Below are 14577 nucleotides of genomic sequence, written 5' to 3' on the forward strand. Positions count from 1 at the left end.
CTCTCGGGTCAGCTTCTCGCTCGTGATGGAAGATTTGCACCGAGAGATTAGCAGCAAACAGACAAGTTCACCGGGACACGTCCGCCACAAATGTTCCGAGCAAGCCGATGCTGATAAGGGTCCTGGCCAGGTCGTCCTACAGGATGACGTTTCACGTGCACGTTGGCGGTAGATAACGATCGATCGCGACGTAGATGCAGGCTCCTCTCTACAGACGGGATCACGCAGTAACCTCTGGACCGGGCGGTGATGTGACCTCTCGATCGTAGCAGGTTCGGTGACGTGTCCAAGAAGCCACGGGGACTGCTGCGATGGAAGTTTTGCCCTGAGGGTAATTACTAGCTGCGGAATCACCGGGAAGCAATGCTGGGATCGTCCGCAGCGTGCGTGGTGACGTCGATCCGGCCAAATGCCAACTGGAACTTTGCAGTCGACTGACGTGCGGCCAGGAAGTTGGCCGACGGTGAGTTTCTCTTAGCTGGATCGTTACGAACGATTACCTTTCGCCAAATATACCATCAAAAGGTGTGGGGAGCTTTCACTGGGATTGCCTCGCGGGGAAGTATTGTGATCAATTATCTTGTTCATTTTTTTACGAGAATAATATCATACATTCCAGCATACCTTATGTAGAGTTAATTAACTTAAGTAATAAGCTCTATGTTCTCTAGGAAATATCAATCCGAATTCGTCAAAACTGAACCTACTCAGGGTTGAGTTTTAGAGGCCATATACTTTATGATATATTTTGATTTGATTTGATACTTTACTCTACTTTACTTTTACTGTTCGGAGGGGAGATGGGGGTAAGACGGCCACCCTAAGGGAGAAGTCTAATAAAATTTACACAACAGATTATTTTGATCTCAAATTACGTACATATTGTTCTACTACTAGTCCATTATAGAAATGACATAAATTAGTTAGTCTAAAAACCAATTTTCAATACTTTTCAGGAATTTTAAAAATATAATTGAAATCGTATATATATGAAATACGCGGGTAAGACGGCCACCCATGTGGGGTAAGACGGCCAGTGCTATAAATTAACTTAATAACTTTGCTAAATCCACCCAAATTCCTACAAGGTTGGTTGAACAGACTTCTCTGAACATCATAACTATTTTGGTTGAAAAAATCAGGTTTCAAATGTGAAGAAAAATGCTGTTTAAAAATTTTCATATTTTGGCTCAGTGAATTTCATATTATTGCGACCACATTTTATGAAAAACTGTGAATTTTACTACAAAACAAACACAATTTGATGCAAAATAATTAGTTTGTGTATTTTGATTAGAATAAGTAAATCAAAATTATGTAAACAATATTAAATTAGCGATTTTTATGAAAAGTTTGATAGGATTTCATACTATTCAATGAGTTTTGCTATATCACAGTAAAGAATGTTGTCGAAACGGTAGTTAACAGCATTTTGATTAAAAATGGATAGTTTTATTGAAAATGCGTTTCCTTATCTACAAATATGTCATAATAGTCAAAACCGTCAAAAATATAACCTATATCAATTAAAATCTACAAATTACGGGTGGCCGTCTTACCCCCGGAGGAGGTGGCCGTCTTGCCCCCAAATAAATTATTTTTTTAAACAATTTTTGTAAATAGCTCATCGCATTTTCTAAACTTTTTCGAGGGACCTAATCTAGGGAAAACTTCAATTTAACATGAAAAAATATTTGAAGACAGGAAAACATATTGTTATCTAACAAAAATGCCTAAGTTGTAATTCATGAAAATTACATCCAGTTTCAAGTTCAAAAATTATTTGTTTATTTTGATCTATTTTTATACTATTTCAAACAATATTTTTGGCAAAGGTGACTCCATATGCATTATTTAGCATGAGGAACAGTATTGCTAAACATTTTAGTAATATTCATTAGTATACTTAGTAAAACAGTGGGGTGGCCGTCTTACCCCGCCTGGCCGTCTTACCCCCAGCTCCCCGACAACCTGCGGATCATGAGCTGTCTCCAGATGCGCTGCCACTGAAGAGGCCAATATTTAGAGTTTTTTTTTAAACATATCGTGTTCCATATGTTTATAGGACCTATTAAAAAAAACTCTGGATATGTTAGATTTGGATGATTCTAATCAAGTATATGTAAGTTTGACTCAATAGAGTTATCTACGTGCGTATGTATTGCGTGTACGTACACGAAAAAGATTGAGGTTAAATTTTGTACCGTCCAGCAAAACAAATGGGGTGCTAGTGTGCGTGAGAGCGGACTTAGATAACTCTATAGAGTTATCTAAGCCCGAGCTCACGCACACTAGCACTCCATTTGTTTTGCTGGCGGGTACAAAATTTAACCTCAATGTTTTTCGTGTACGTTCACGCAATACATGCGCACGTAGATAACTCTATTTGCATTGGAAAAAACGCATGTTCAAGTGAAATTAGGGTGTTTCAAGCAAACAAAAAAGTTCTCAGATTACGGCAAACCGAGATTCCCCTTGTAGGGGATACCCTTAGGAACTCTTATGCCAATTATCAGCGAATTTGGTTGATAATTGGCCTGTTCTAAGCGAGTTAAAACTTCATAGAAATTACTTTGAGATTTTTTTTTTATTTAAGTTCCGTCGATCCTACAGGTCAGGGGACAACATGAATTCACTCGGAATAAAGACAAGTGTTTAGAGGATGGACCAATTAATACATTCCAGAAGGAATTAGGGTTGTCCATTCAGTCCCCACGGTGCGCATTGGATCGACTTCCGGGGTCTCCGGAATCAACGATTCACCCTTCAAAAGCATCCCCTATGGCGGTTTCAGTAATTATAATTTTATTATTTAAAAGAATGTTTCTGAGCACCCTATTATGCATACACCTCTTAGCTAAATGCATCAAAAAATAATGCATGAATTACTCAACCCTAAGTAAGTTCGGTTAAGACGGAATAATGATTTTGAATGAGCGTATAAACAAAACAGAGTCCTTGGAGAAAACATGTATTATTGGCAGATTTAGGATTTGATCGTGTTTCCCTTTGATTGGGTCCTCAAATTTAGCTTAAATTTGTGATAATATTGTTAACATTGATCAAATGACCATTTGCAATAATTGCAATTTTTTAATTATTAAAAAAACTTCGCGGTCCTTCTTGACAGAAAAGGTTCTACTTGACAGCTCGTTCCAAGGGGACCATAGTTGATCTCCATTGAAAAAAATGTTGGCTTGTAAATTTGTATTTGATCAGAAATAGTTTTAATCGTGTTTCACCGTTGTACAAAAAAATTTACGTAGGGCTTTACCACCCTATTGGACGATTTTTCATTATAAATAAATCCCTTAAAAAAAGAAATCGAACGCAAATGTGCTTATCAGTCAATTTATAATGCTATGATTGCGAAATTCTCATGCAGCTATGAGTAATTAAACAAGATCCCATCATCATACTCAGCATCAATGCGCTTCGATATGAATCTTATTTTTATATCAGTACTGGACATTGCACTTCTAAGATTGCACAAAAGATCTTTGACCACTATCAGAACCTGAAAAAAAATCATACAGATTAGCCACAGGACACGGACTCCGACCGTCTGGAACGCATGCCCCAGGGAGAATAACACGCGCCGGCCAGCAGCGTGATCAGCAGGTGAAAGTTCTTTCGCTAATCTGTACGAATTCGAAGGCTTGGCCAAGATAATGTGGCAACCGAACCAGATTTGAGCGGCTGCCTTATCGGCCTCAGCTTGTGTTTTATTTTTCGGTTGAAATTGTGCGAGTCATTCAAGGGTATGATTAAGTGCCTCGTGTTGCTGGCGGAGGTTTTCTGGTAAACAAAACAATTGACTTATAAATATATCCGATATTTAGGATGAGATAAGTGGAATTCATTGATAAAACCTAGACGTCAGTTGTTTTAAAGTATAGGATTTATTTGGGCTTACCCAAAAGCCTTATCTTGGCAAGATTGACGTCAATATTGTTGTCAGTGACTTAATCGTTACTCAAGGATGATTTTGATAAAACCAGTCTCTGTTTTTCACGTATTACTTTGCTAAGCCTAGTTGGCTTACTTGAAAATATGTTTTGCGATGATTCTTCAAAAAAAGAATTAGATTTCGCTGTAAATGTTCTCAAATTTGACAACATTCTTGTTCAAAATCAGAAAAAATGTAAAAGATTTTGGAAACATTTCAATGATTACAATTTCGACACAGACAACAGACGTTTTGGATCGATCACCACCTTGTGTAAAAACAGGCCGCATGTTTAGATTCTTGTGTCTCTATTGTTTTATTTGTGGTTCCATGTGGAGTATTAGTTTTACAATTATTTTTATTTTTTACAGCTTCCTGGAATTATTTTAAATTAAATGTCTACATGTAAATTTGTCTACTCACTATATATATTTAAATGGTCATATTATTCCTTATCCTATTCCTTTCCTGTAACATACCATCTCCTCAAACCATATGATCAAATTGCTTAAATTAACGAAACTTTCTAAAACAGCATGGGAACCATCTGGAGCATTTATATTTTAAATTGCTGCTATTTTTCACAGCTTCCTGGAATCATCTTGATTATATTTATTATATTTATCATATTTATTATATTTATTTTATATACAATATTTATTTTATTTATTATTAATCATTGTTACAAAACAATATGCTTATTAGATAATACACTACAGACTAACATTTACACTTACAAACATCCAAATCATGTAATATATTACGCATTCAACCATTTTCATCGGCCCGATGAAATTCCTCTAACACCCATTCCGAACCTCCCAAAAATATTCCGTTCACTTTTAAAAGTCGCATGGGTTCCCTGCACTTTTGCCACTAGTGAACAACAAAAACATCCTCTCCCAAATCCCCACGGGACTGTATGGGCGTAGCCTTGGAGCACAGTGTGGAAATTTACGTTCTTAGATATTATTGGTTGTAGCGGGCAGCAATCAAATTGTCTAAGAATATTGAATTGACCATTGTGGCACCCCCTACAGCGTGGTGCAGACCTGTAATGCTATGCTATCACCACCTTGTGTAAAAACATACAACGGGTTTATTGAGAATGGCAAGCCATTTGTGGTGCTGTCGTCGTAGAGGAGATTTGACAACTCTCCTGTGTAAACAACAACATTGAAAAGCACGTGGTTCTCATTCTCATCAAAAGTTGCATGCCTCTTTTCGTCGAGAAAATTGATGTGTAGATCAAAAATAGTTTTGAAATTTCATTAAAATAAATTTATTAAAAAAAAACTTAGCATCATCAAAATCAAGTTGGTGAGAATCAGAATACGGCTCCTGCGAAAACTGTGGTACACTGCAGTCTACATCCTGTCTTATTCTTGCAAGTGGCAATAGACTACGAGATGGCGTTAGTGTATCACCCGCCATGGTTTACACAAGATTTTCAAATTATTTTGTTCTAGCTGCTGCGTCTGTTGTCTGTGTTAAATTTACATAGTTTTCTCTGTATGGTTGAGGAGACACTGCCTCTTAGAACAGCAAAAAGAAAATAAGAGCTCTTAGAATTTAAAATAGTTTCATTTTTTCAAATAAAAATAACCTAGCAATAACGTGCCTCTAATGTTGGCATAGTTACAGCTCAGAAAAATCGTTTTTTACTGAAATTGAGTGAAAAATAGCTCAGACCGGCCCGTGGCTTAATGGTTACGACTTCCGCCGCATAAGCGGAAGGTTCCGGGTTCGATTCCCGACCAGTCTCCTTGAAATTATTCGATTATAATTGAACTTTGAATATGAACAAAAAACGCATGGAATCAGGTGGGATTCGAACTCACTCCTTTTGGGTTGGTAGTCAGATGCTCTAGCCACTCTGTAGTGGTGAAATAATGTCACAAGGTCATTTACTATATAATACAACAATCCCTTTCCCAACGATTCCCCTACACACACTACACACCATATTCTATAAATAACTCGAAGTGGTTGGTACGGTATGTCCTCACTTCTTCTTCTTCCCCTGATGATTCCATGAAATGTGGGTTCCGTTCATAGAATCTGTCTCTTGCGGTTAATGCAACGCAGTAGGCCGGGCCGCTTTAGTGAGTGTAATACATTTCGGGGGTTCTCGAAAGTACTGCAATCATTAATAATGACAAGAAAGAACTTGAGGCGTAATCTAACCATAAGTTCTTCCCGGATGCTTTCTTCGGACTGGCTGCGCTTGTGTTCGATTAGATTAGATTAGATTAGAATTGAGTGAAAAATAGCTCAGTAGGAAGTAAGCAAGCAAGTTTCTATCAAAAGTTGTTTAATTAGTGAATTTCAGAAAATTGGATCTAGTAGGAGCGAGTGCAAAACCTAGGTTCGATTACTTACTTGATTATCTGAAGACCTTGAAAAATGTCACTTCGGATGATCAATTTTCAGGTAATCGAACCACAATAAAACAAATTTACGTTGTCTTATTGTTGAACTTAATTATGGCTCCTAAATTACTCTAAAGAGATTCAGAGTTTGTATATTAAAGATGGCGGTCAAAATGGCGGTGATGCAAAATTGAAAAAAATGCATTTGCAATTTGATAGGGAATCAACTATTCGAACTTAACTACACAGAAAAAAAATCAATTCTCGTAATCGTGAATTAAGTTCACGAATGTGAGAACCACGAAGTAATTTATTCATGAGTATGGTGCATTTGCACTTTAAACGTGAATATATTCCTTCGTGGTTCTTGCATTCGTGAATTTAATTCACGATTTTGAGAATTCATTTTTTTCCGTGTAATATAGGGTCGCAAAGCGTAGAAAAGTAAGAATATGAAAAATATGAAATATAAATTTCTTGAGTGTTTTTTAAAGGTCCTTTAAAAAATCTTCAGATTTGTTCATGATTCGATTATCCGAAACAAACCATCGGATATTCGACTCTGGACTGTATAATGAATCAATTGAAAATATTTTATTTTTATCAATTGATTATTAGAATTAAAGTTGACATTTTAAAGGGTTCGATGATTTGGGACTATAAATCATACAAAAAGTTAAATGCGAATGTGATCATCGATCTTCTCACTTCCTACGAGTCATGTGGACGGTTGAACCATGAATGAATACAAATAAAGCGTCGCGAACCCTTTTACACTACGATAAAATCCGCGTAGAAATTCATCACAACGACACGCAAACAGGCCATGCAAAAAATAAACGCACCACGCTGGTGCTGCTGCTAGATCGCATAAACAACGGGTGCGAGCAGAAAAGCAAAAACGCCGGCTCCTATGATTGTGTGGTTGTTCGAGTGAGATAACCAGCGGTCGCGGCCCGATCGGCTGTTGTTTGCTTTCTGACTATAGAGAAAAGACGCGCGATTTTTCGTTTTGTCGGGAGAGAGATAAGAGAATGTTTTCCGTTGTGAGAGAGCGCGACATGCAACACGTGCTCACCGAAGCTGTTCGAAATCGTATCACGCCACTTTTTCGTCTAACTGTAGTTTTTCCCCAGTCGCTTTTCCGGCTCTCTTTCGGAGAGAATTTCCTCGATGAATGAAACATTCAAACTTTGGCGAGAGAAAGCTTCAAACTTTCTCACGGAAAAAATCGCCTCACTCATCGCTCACTCAATCGCTGTTTCAGATTGCGTGAACGCGGAAATTGCTTTCACGAGAATGTGAGCAGGCCGTGCATGACCTTGACATTGGCTGGTGGCGCGGTTTTTCAAATGATGACATGTGGCGGATGCATTTCACTTTCGGAACGCGCCGTGGGGAGGAAGAAAAACGATGATAACGTGGCTTACTTTGCTCTTTATTTAATAAGGGAAGGAAACCTATGAACCTGGCGTTGGATGAGTCGGTGGCTTGACGTGTAGCGATTACACGGTGAATCATGAGGGGCAAAGATGACAGCATGGGGGCCGGACACGTGGCCGCCGACTGGTAGCGTAGAGGGGATGTTAACAGATATGTGTGGTGTTGCATCATTATTTCGTTACATCTACAAAATTTGTAATGTGGGTCATATTTTATACTTTTTTTGCCATAACACATTTTTAATGAAGTTTGAAATTCAACTTCATGCAACTAAGCTTTTCTCTTTCAGAATCTCTGATGGGATATAACGAAAAAGAGAATGGAATAAAGTTTTGCTTATATCTTTTCAAGCTTTTGTTTCTACAGACTATCTAACTGTAGGCGTTATATCCGCGAAAGTGTTGCTAGTTTTATGTGTTTTTGTTTGTTAAACTCTACGAAATTAAAATTTTGATTGAAAATTTATTTGTTGTAAAATCTTAAAAGGGTATCTATTCAGACTTTTTCAAAATTTAGTGATTATTAAACCAAAATGGGTAATCCTCAAATGATGTAGCTTTTTTTAGGGCTCGCCTTAACATTTGTGAGGATCCATAATAAGAGATTTTAGTTTGTTTGCACTAGAGGGAGAGGAAGAGGTGGTTTCAAAAATTTTCACAGCAACAAAACAAATCAAATTATTCGCTCTACAGCATTGCCTTGGCGTTCTCGATTGCGAGAGATTCCTACTCGAAACCAGGTGTCCGAAGGCTTGATTGTTGAGGCAATTGCAAACCTCTTTTTACACCTATGCTTCCATCCACCCCGGGATTCGAACTGACGACCTTTTGATTGTGAGTCCAACTGCCTACCAGTTACTCCACCGAGGCAGGAACCAGGGAGACGACTCCTACACCTGGACTGAGCTATCGACCTAACTCAACGATTGTCATAGCGTTGAGTTTAATATGTTGAGTGTTCAATTTTTAAAGAACAACTTCTTTTATTGTTTTCTCAAAGTTTTTGTTTTAATTTAGTTTACATTAAGGTGTTGAATTCCTGTACATGAACATTTAATTCATTGCCCAAATTGTACATTGGACAGCTTTAAGTGCGCATCGTCCGTCTAAGCAATGAGAGGCAATGTTGAAGGGTAACCACTACGAGTACTTGTTTGAATTTATGTTTGCTTTTCAAGTTGACGAAGAAGTATCCTTGGAGCCTAAACGACTGTAACTGATTAAATAGAGGCATAGAACATAACTTCCAAATGAACAACAGAAAATGGGTTTGGATTGAATGAAGATTGAAAAAATAGTATAAAAAATATGCCTTTTCGTTTTATAAATTAAATCATGCTAAATAAAAAATAAATTATATATAAATGCTGATCCCATACCATTAATGCAAAAAAAAATGTTATTTGATGGCAAGGAATATACTTAAATGCTATTCTATTGATTTGAGCGTGTTCAGAGAGCACACATCTATGATACCTTAACAAAATTGAAGCGTTTAGGGCAGGCCTGCCCAACGTCCGGCCCGCGGGCCGGATCTGGCCCGTGAAGCCATTTTATCCGGCCCGCGACGGCTTTTCAAAATAGTTCTATGACCGGCCCATCATAAAATATTCAATAAACAAATTCAGTGTCTAAATAAAAAAAAAAATATATCTTGAGATCAATTTTTCAAATATTATAACAAAACATTTATTTGTTTATTTTGCTTTTGACTTACAATATGCTAATTCAACGTTTGTTAGGATTGTGTCTTTGTATTTTTTGAAATGATTTTATTTCACATCTAAACCTTCTTTATGTTTGAGTTTAATTGTTATCATTTCAATTTGATGTTATCAGAATTAATTGTTAAACTTGAAAATTTGCAAAGAGATTGCAAAAGACACTGAATTCTAATTTCTTAAAGTTTTGGCTGTTTTTATGTCTAATTTAATTGTTTATTTTTTGAGGGTTTTGATTGATTATTTTTATTTTTCAGAGCAACTTTTCAATGATAAAGTTTTGCTGGGAAAAAGCTTAAAAAAGGCAAATTAATCATATTGAAAATAAAGATGGCTGCAAATAAATATTTAAAAAATTTAAAAAAAAATTGAAGAAGTTCAGAAATCAGATAGCATTTTTATCATAATCTTCATTAATTCTAAGAAATTTGAAGAATGACGAATCAGATATCTATTTGTATACACTTTTTTTTTTAAATTTCATGTCTTTAAATTAATTTTGAAATGTTTTGTAAAATATTTGAATAAAGGTGCACAACAACGCAAAAATTATTTTTTCGTAGAGAAGATTTGAATACAAATTTCGTTTTAATAAATTTTATCTTGTCTCGTTGAATTTTCAAACTTGAATAAAAACTTGCAACGACGAAATCTTGATATTTTTTTTTAGTTAATGATGTCAGGGAATTCAATTTCAATCGACAAAAACAATTACAATACAATTTTGTACAAAACAAAATAAAAGTAAATCAAATAAACACATCATTGAAAGTAATCTTTGTATTTCTTTCTTAAAATCAAGTTATTTGAATCTTATTTGCAACACTTTTTAATGTATTTGTTTACTTGAATTAATCTATTAACAAAAATTTATGAAAAAAAAATGTTTAGTGTTTTTTACTTTCACCAATATTAGTTCCGGCCCGCCAGTGCTTTAAAAAATCAGATCTGGCCCGCAGGGCTAAAAGGTTTGGCATCCCTGATTTAGGGGAAGGTGGGACAAGACGACCATATGGGGCAAGAGGAACAACCGCTCGTACGGTCGTAATTTTTACAATTTTGATTTTTTTTCCAGTATGAGGAATTGTTGCTAGCAATGCAATTAGCCAAAACGACGTAAACGTCACGGGACACAAGATTGAATGAAGTTTTTTTCAAAACCTTTGTATTCTTATAATATTTGGAAAGTACAAAATATGGCTTAGGGTTCGTTTAAAGCCTCATTTTATCAAAATGATATTTTTCCCAGATCAGTAGTGTCCCTACCAATAACTTGCACCTATTATAAAGTATGATTTAACTTTTGGTTGTTTTTATAGAGAGCTTTCAAAAAATATTGTCCAGATGGGGCAAGTGTACCATATAGATTTTTAGTATGAAAAAAAAAATACGAATTCCTGCAACAGAGCAATTCCATGTCAAATAGGGAATCGGTTGTAGCCGACCCTCTCCGATTTCAATGAAACTTTGTAGACATGTTATCCTAGGCATATATAAGCCATTTTTGTGTATATGGAGCCAGTTACACTCGATAATGACATTTGAGAAGGGCATAAGTGTTTTAAATATCTTTGTACTTCGCAATTTAAATATTGCTATATCTCGAAGCCGTTGCATCGTATCAAAAAGTGGTCAGAGACAAACTTGTAAGAAATTTAACGGGCTTTCCGAAAAAAATACACTGAAAGAAAAAAAAACACTCCACGTTTATGAGATTTTTTGATTTTTAAGTTTAAAAGTCAAATTTGAAGGTGAGCCCAACGATTTTTTTTTGTTCAAAATTTTTCTGAAAATAGCCTAAGATGTAACAAAAAGACTCACGAAAAATGCAGGATGGAGCAACTCCCCTAAAAAATACAAAAATCATTTACTGAAACTGTTTTTTTGAAAAGTGCTCTTAACGTCAAAATTTTCAAAATCCGAGTACAGGAATCGATTCTCCAGACAATTTTACATAAAAGTTTTCATATTGACCATTGTCCTTAGTCCAATCCTTGTGAAGTTGCTGCGATTTTAAAAATTAAAATTTTGAAAAAATAGGATTGTTGATTGTTTTTGGCAATTTCTATATGACAGACTTGATTTTTCAGTCTGGAAAATATTTTTACCGGAAAGCTCGTCCAATTTCCCATAAGTTTGTCTTTGACCACATTTCAATTGGATGTATGGGTTTACAGATATAAGCTAATAACATTGCTCATAACTGAAAACATAATATTTTTTCAGTGTAGTATAGTAACCTGGATAGTAAATTAGCTTATATCTGTAAGCCCATGCATCCAATTGAAATGTGGTCAAAGACAAACTTATGGGAAATTGGACGAGCTCTCCGGTAAAAATATTTTCGAGACTGAAAAATCAAGTCTGTCATATAGAAATTGCCAAAAACCATCAAAAACCCTATTTTTTCAACATTTTTATTTTTAAAACCGCTGTAACTTCACAAGGATTGGACTAAGGACAATGGTCAATACGGAAACTTTTAAGTAAAATTGTCTGGCGAATCGATTCCCGTACTCGGATTTTGAAAATTTTGAGGTTTAAAGCACTTTTTAAAAAAACAGTTTCAGTAAATGTTTTTTGTATTTTTTTAGGTGAGTTGTTCCATCCTGCATTTTTCGTGAGTCTTTTTGTAACATCTTAGGCTATTTTCAGAAAAATTTTGAACATAAAAGAAATTGTGGGCTCACCTTCAAATTTGACTTTTAAACTTAAAAATCAAAAAATCTCATAAAAGTGGAGTGTTTTTTTCTTTCAGTGTATTTTTTTCGGAAAGCCCGTTAAATTTCTTACTAGTTTGTCTTTGACCACTTTTTGATACGATGCAACGGCTTCGAGATATAGCAATATATAAATTACGAAATACAAGGATATTTAAAACACTTACGCCCTTCTCAAATGTCATTATCGAGTGTAACTGGCTCCATATACACAAAAATGGCTTATATATGCCTAGGATAACATGTCTACATAGTTTCATTGAAATCGGAGAGGGTCGAGAAAAAAGTACCTAAAAAATTACTGTTTTGGGCTGGAATTGCTCAACAACAAATTTTATTGGGAAATAAATACATAAAAGTACTTAAAAACTTATGAACAATTAAAAAAAAATTGTCCATACAAAAAATTGTGAAAATAAAAGAAACGTTTCAATTACATTCTAATCTGATATATCTAATTGATAACAGGTCAATTGTTAGAAAATTAACATGTTGTTCCATGCATTGTTCCTATTGCCCCACTAGTAGAGTAGAAAGTAAGTAAAATCAAAAATTTTAAAATCATTTTTTTACATTGAAAAACAGGATTTTTAAAAACTTGTTCTATCAAAGTCTTAGTCAAGACCTGGAATAAGATGATTATAAAAAAATCCGACAGATTTTTTAACGTTTTTAATGGGTTATAACGAGCAATTCCTTAGCATGTTACACTTGCCCCACTTTCCCCTACTGACATCAACTTCAAAAATGTCGGGATGTGATATAAACTTTTTGCAAGCATTTCGGCACATTCAAATTTTTTTGAACATCGCATTTCTTATATCCTCTTCATCATTATTTCTTTCCATGATTTTAAATAATTTATCAATGTACTTTTGATGATTTTATCGAATTACACTTGATCAAAAACCATAGAATAATACAACATTGTAAATTACAAAAAAGGTGATGCAAATATTTGTCCCTCGGCTTTGGACGGGGGCGAGAGGGGGCGAAAAAAAAGATAAATTGAGTTTGAATGAAACAAGTGTTTAAAAATGGAGTTTACACTGATTCATTAGTTTTCAAAATATGTAAGATTTGACGAAAACAAAAATTTCAGCAAAAAAAAAAAAAAAAATTAACAAAAATTGAAATGATTTCTTTTACACCCAAACATGCTAAAAACGATTCTAAATGCATTTTGAATTAATTAAAGCTCATTTCACTTGTATTTCGATAAAAAAAATTGAAGTTCTTTGAAAAAAAAAATTTGTGGCCCCTATTTTTTTGGCCGATTTTGAATGTTTAAAATATATGTACCAGCGGAAGTTGCATGAAAAAACTGTTAGTTGTTTGTAACTTAGTTTCATTGCGTTCTTTTTTTAATTTTGGGTGGCTGTGAATCTTCAAATATGTGTTGATGTGCAGACATTGTTTCATCGAATAAAAAATTGGCCAAAAATTGAAAATAAAATTATGAAACCCAAAGCGCTCTACATCCAGCAACAAAATAAAAAAAAGTAATTGCAAAACAGATTTTGTTTTTCATTGCATTATTCAAATTCCATCTCATCGCAATTGCGACAGTTTTTTTTTGATCGTTCACTCACCTGCTGAAACAATGCGTGAAATGGCAAAATTAGCCCCCAATCGAACTGATAATTGGTCAATTGACCAATTGCTGTGTGGCTCCCACATCGCCGACCACCACCTCCAACCATCCACTCTGGGTCATTCATACCGGCAGCTCTTTTCTCTGTGCAACACTTTTCTTAAATTTCTGGAGAAGCATTTGAAAATGTCCTATGTTTTTTTTGTCGTTAAAACAACGATCATCGGAGAGGTGCGAGAAATGTGATATTTGTATGCAAATAAAACTAAATTCATCATTTTTGATTGTTTTTTTCTTTGCTTTTTTTTATACCACACACGATTACCTGTTTACAGCCCCCATACTCGTGTATACAACCGGACTATTATCGAGTTTGTGGCGGTGGCAGTTTATTCACGGCGTGCCGTCGTCCACTTCATTCATACGTTTGTTTACACGCGTGGTTAGCGCATGCGGTCACTACAAACCAGAGCTGGATGTAAACAAAGGTTGACCTTTAGTCTAAAGTGTTCCTTCTTTCGGCTATCAGCGTATGTGTGCTAGAGAACTCAAACTTCTGACAAATAAAACTATTTTTTTTTTCAAGTTTAATATTGACTTTTGATTTATCGTTAAAACATTCATCAAGCATCAGCCTTTTGTTCAAAATCTTAAGACTTCTAAGGATGGTATTACAGCGACAATACGCTTTTGACGTTTGCCTAACCTCAACGCCGCGTTACTTCGGACTTGAGGGTCAGTGAGGGGTCACGACGTGTATGCGGTCGTCAAAAGGTTCT

At 35.3% G+C, this 14577-nt stretch overlaps 1 protein-coding gene across 1 annotated transcript in view; it reads left to right on the forward strand.

Moving 5' to 3' along the window:
* The first annotated feature begins 404 nt into the window (after window positions 1-404).
* The window catches only part of LOC119767698, an 85503-nt gene continuing 71330 nt past the window's right edge, over window positions 405-14577 (forward strand). The window contains exon 1 of the mRNA XM_038256928.1: window positions 405-463. The gene's annotated coding sequence lies outside the window, so the exon portion shown is untranslated. The remainder of the gene's footprint in view (window positions 464-14577) is intronic.

The sequence above is a fragment of the Culex quinquefasciatus genome, chromosome 1, assembly GCF_015732765.1.
Source record: "Culex quinquefasciatus strain JHB chromosome 1, VPISU_Cqui_1.0_pri_paternal, whole genome shotgun sequence".
NCBI classification, from domain to species: Eukaryota; Metazoa; Arthropoda; class Insecta; order Diptera; family Culicidae; genus Culex; species Culex quinquefasciatus.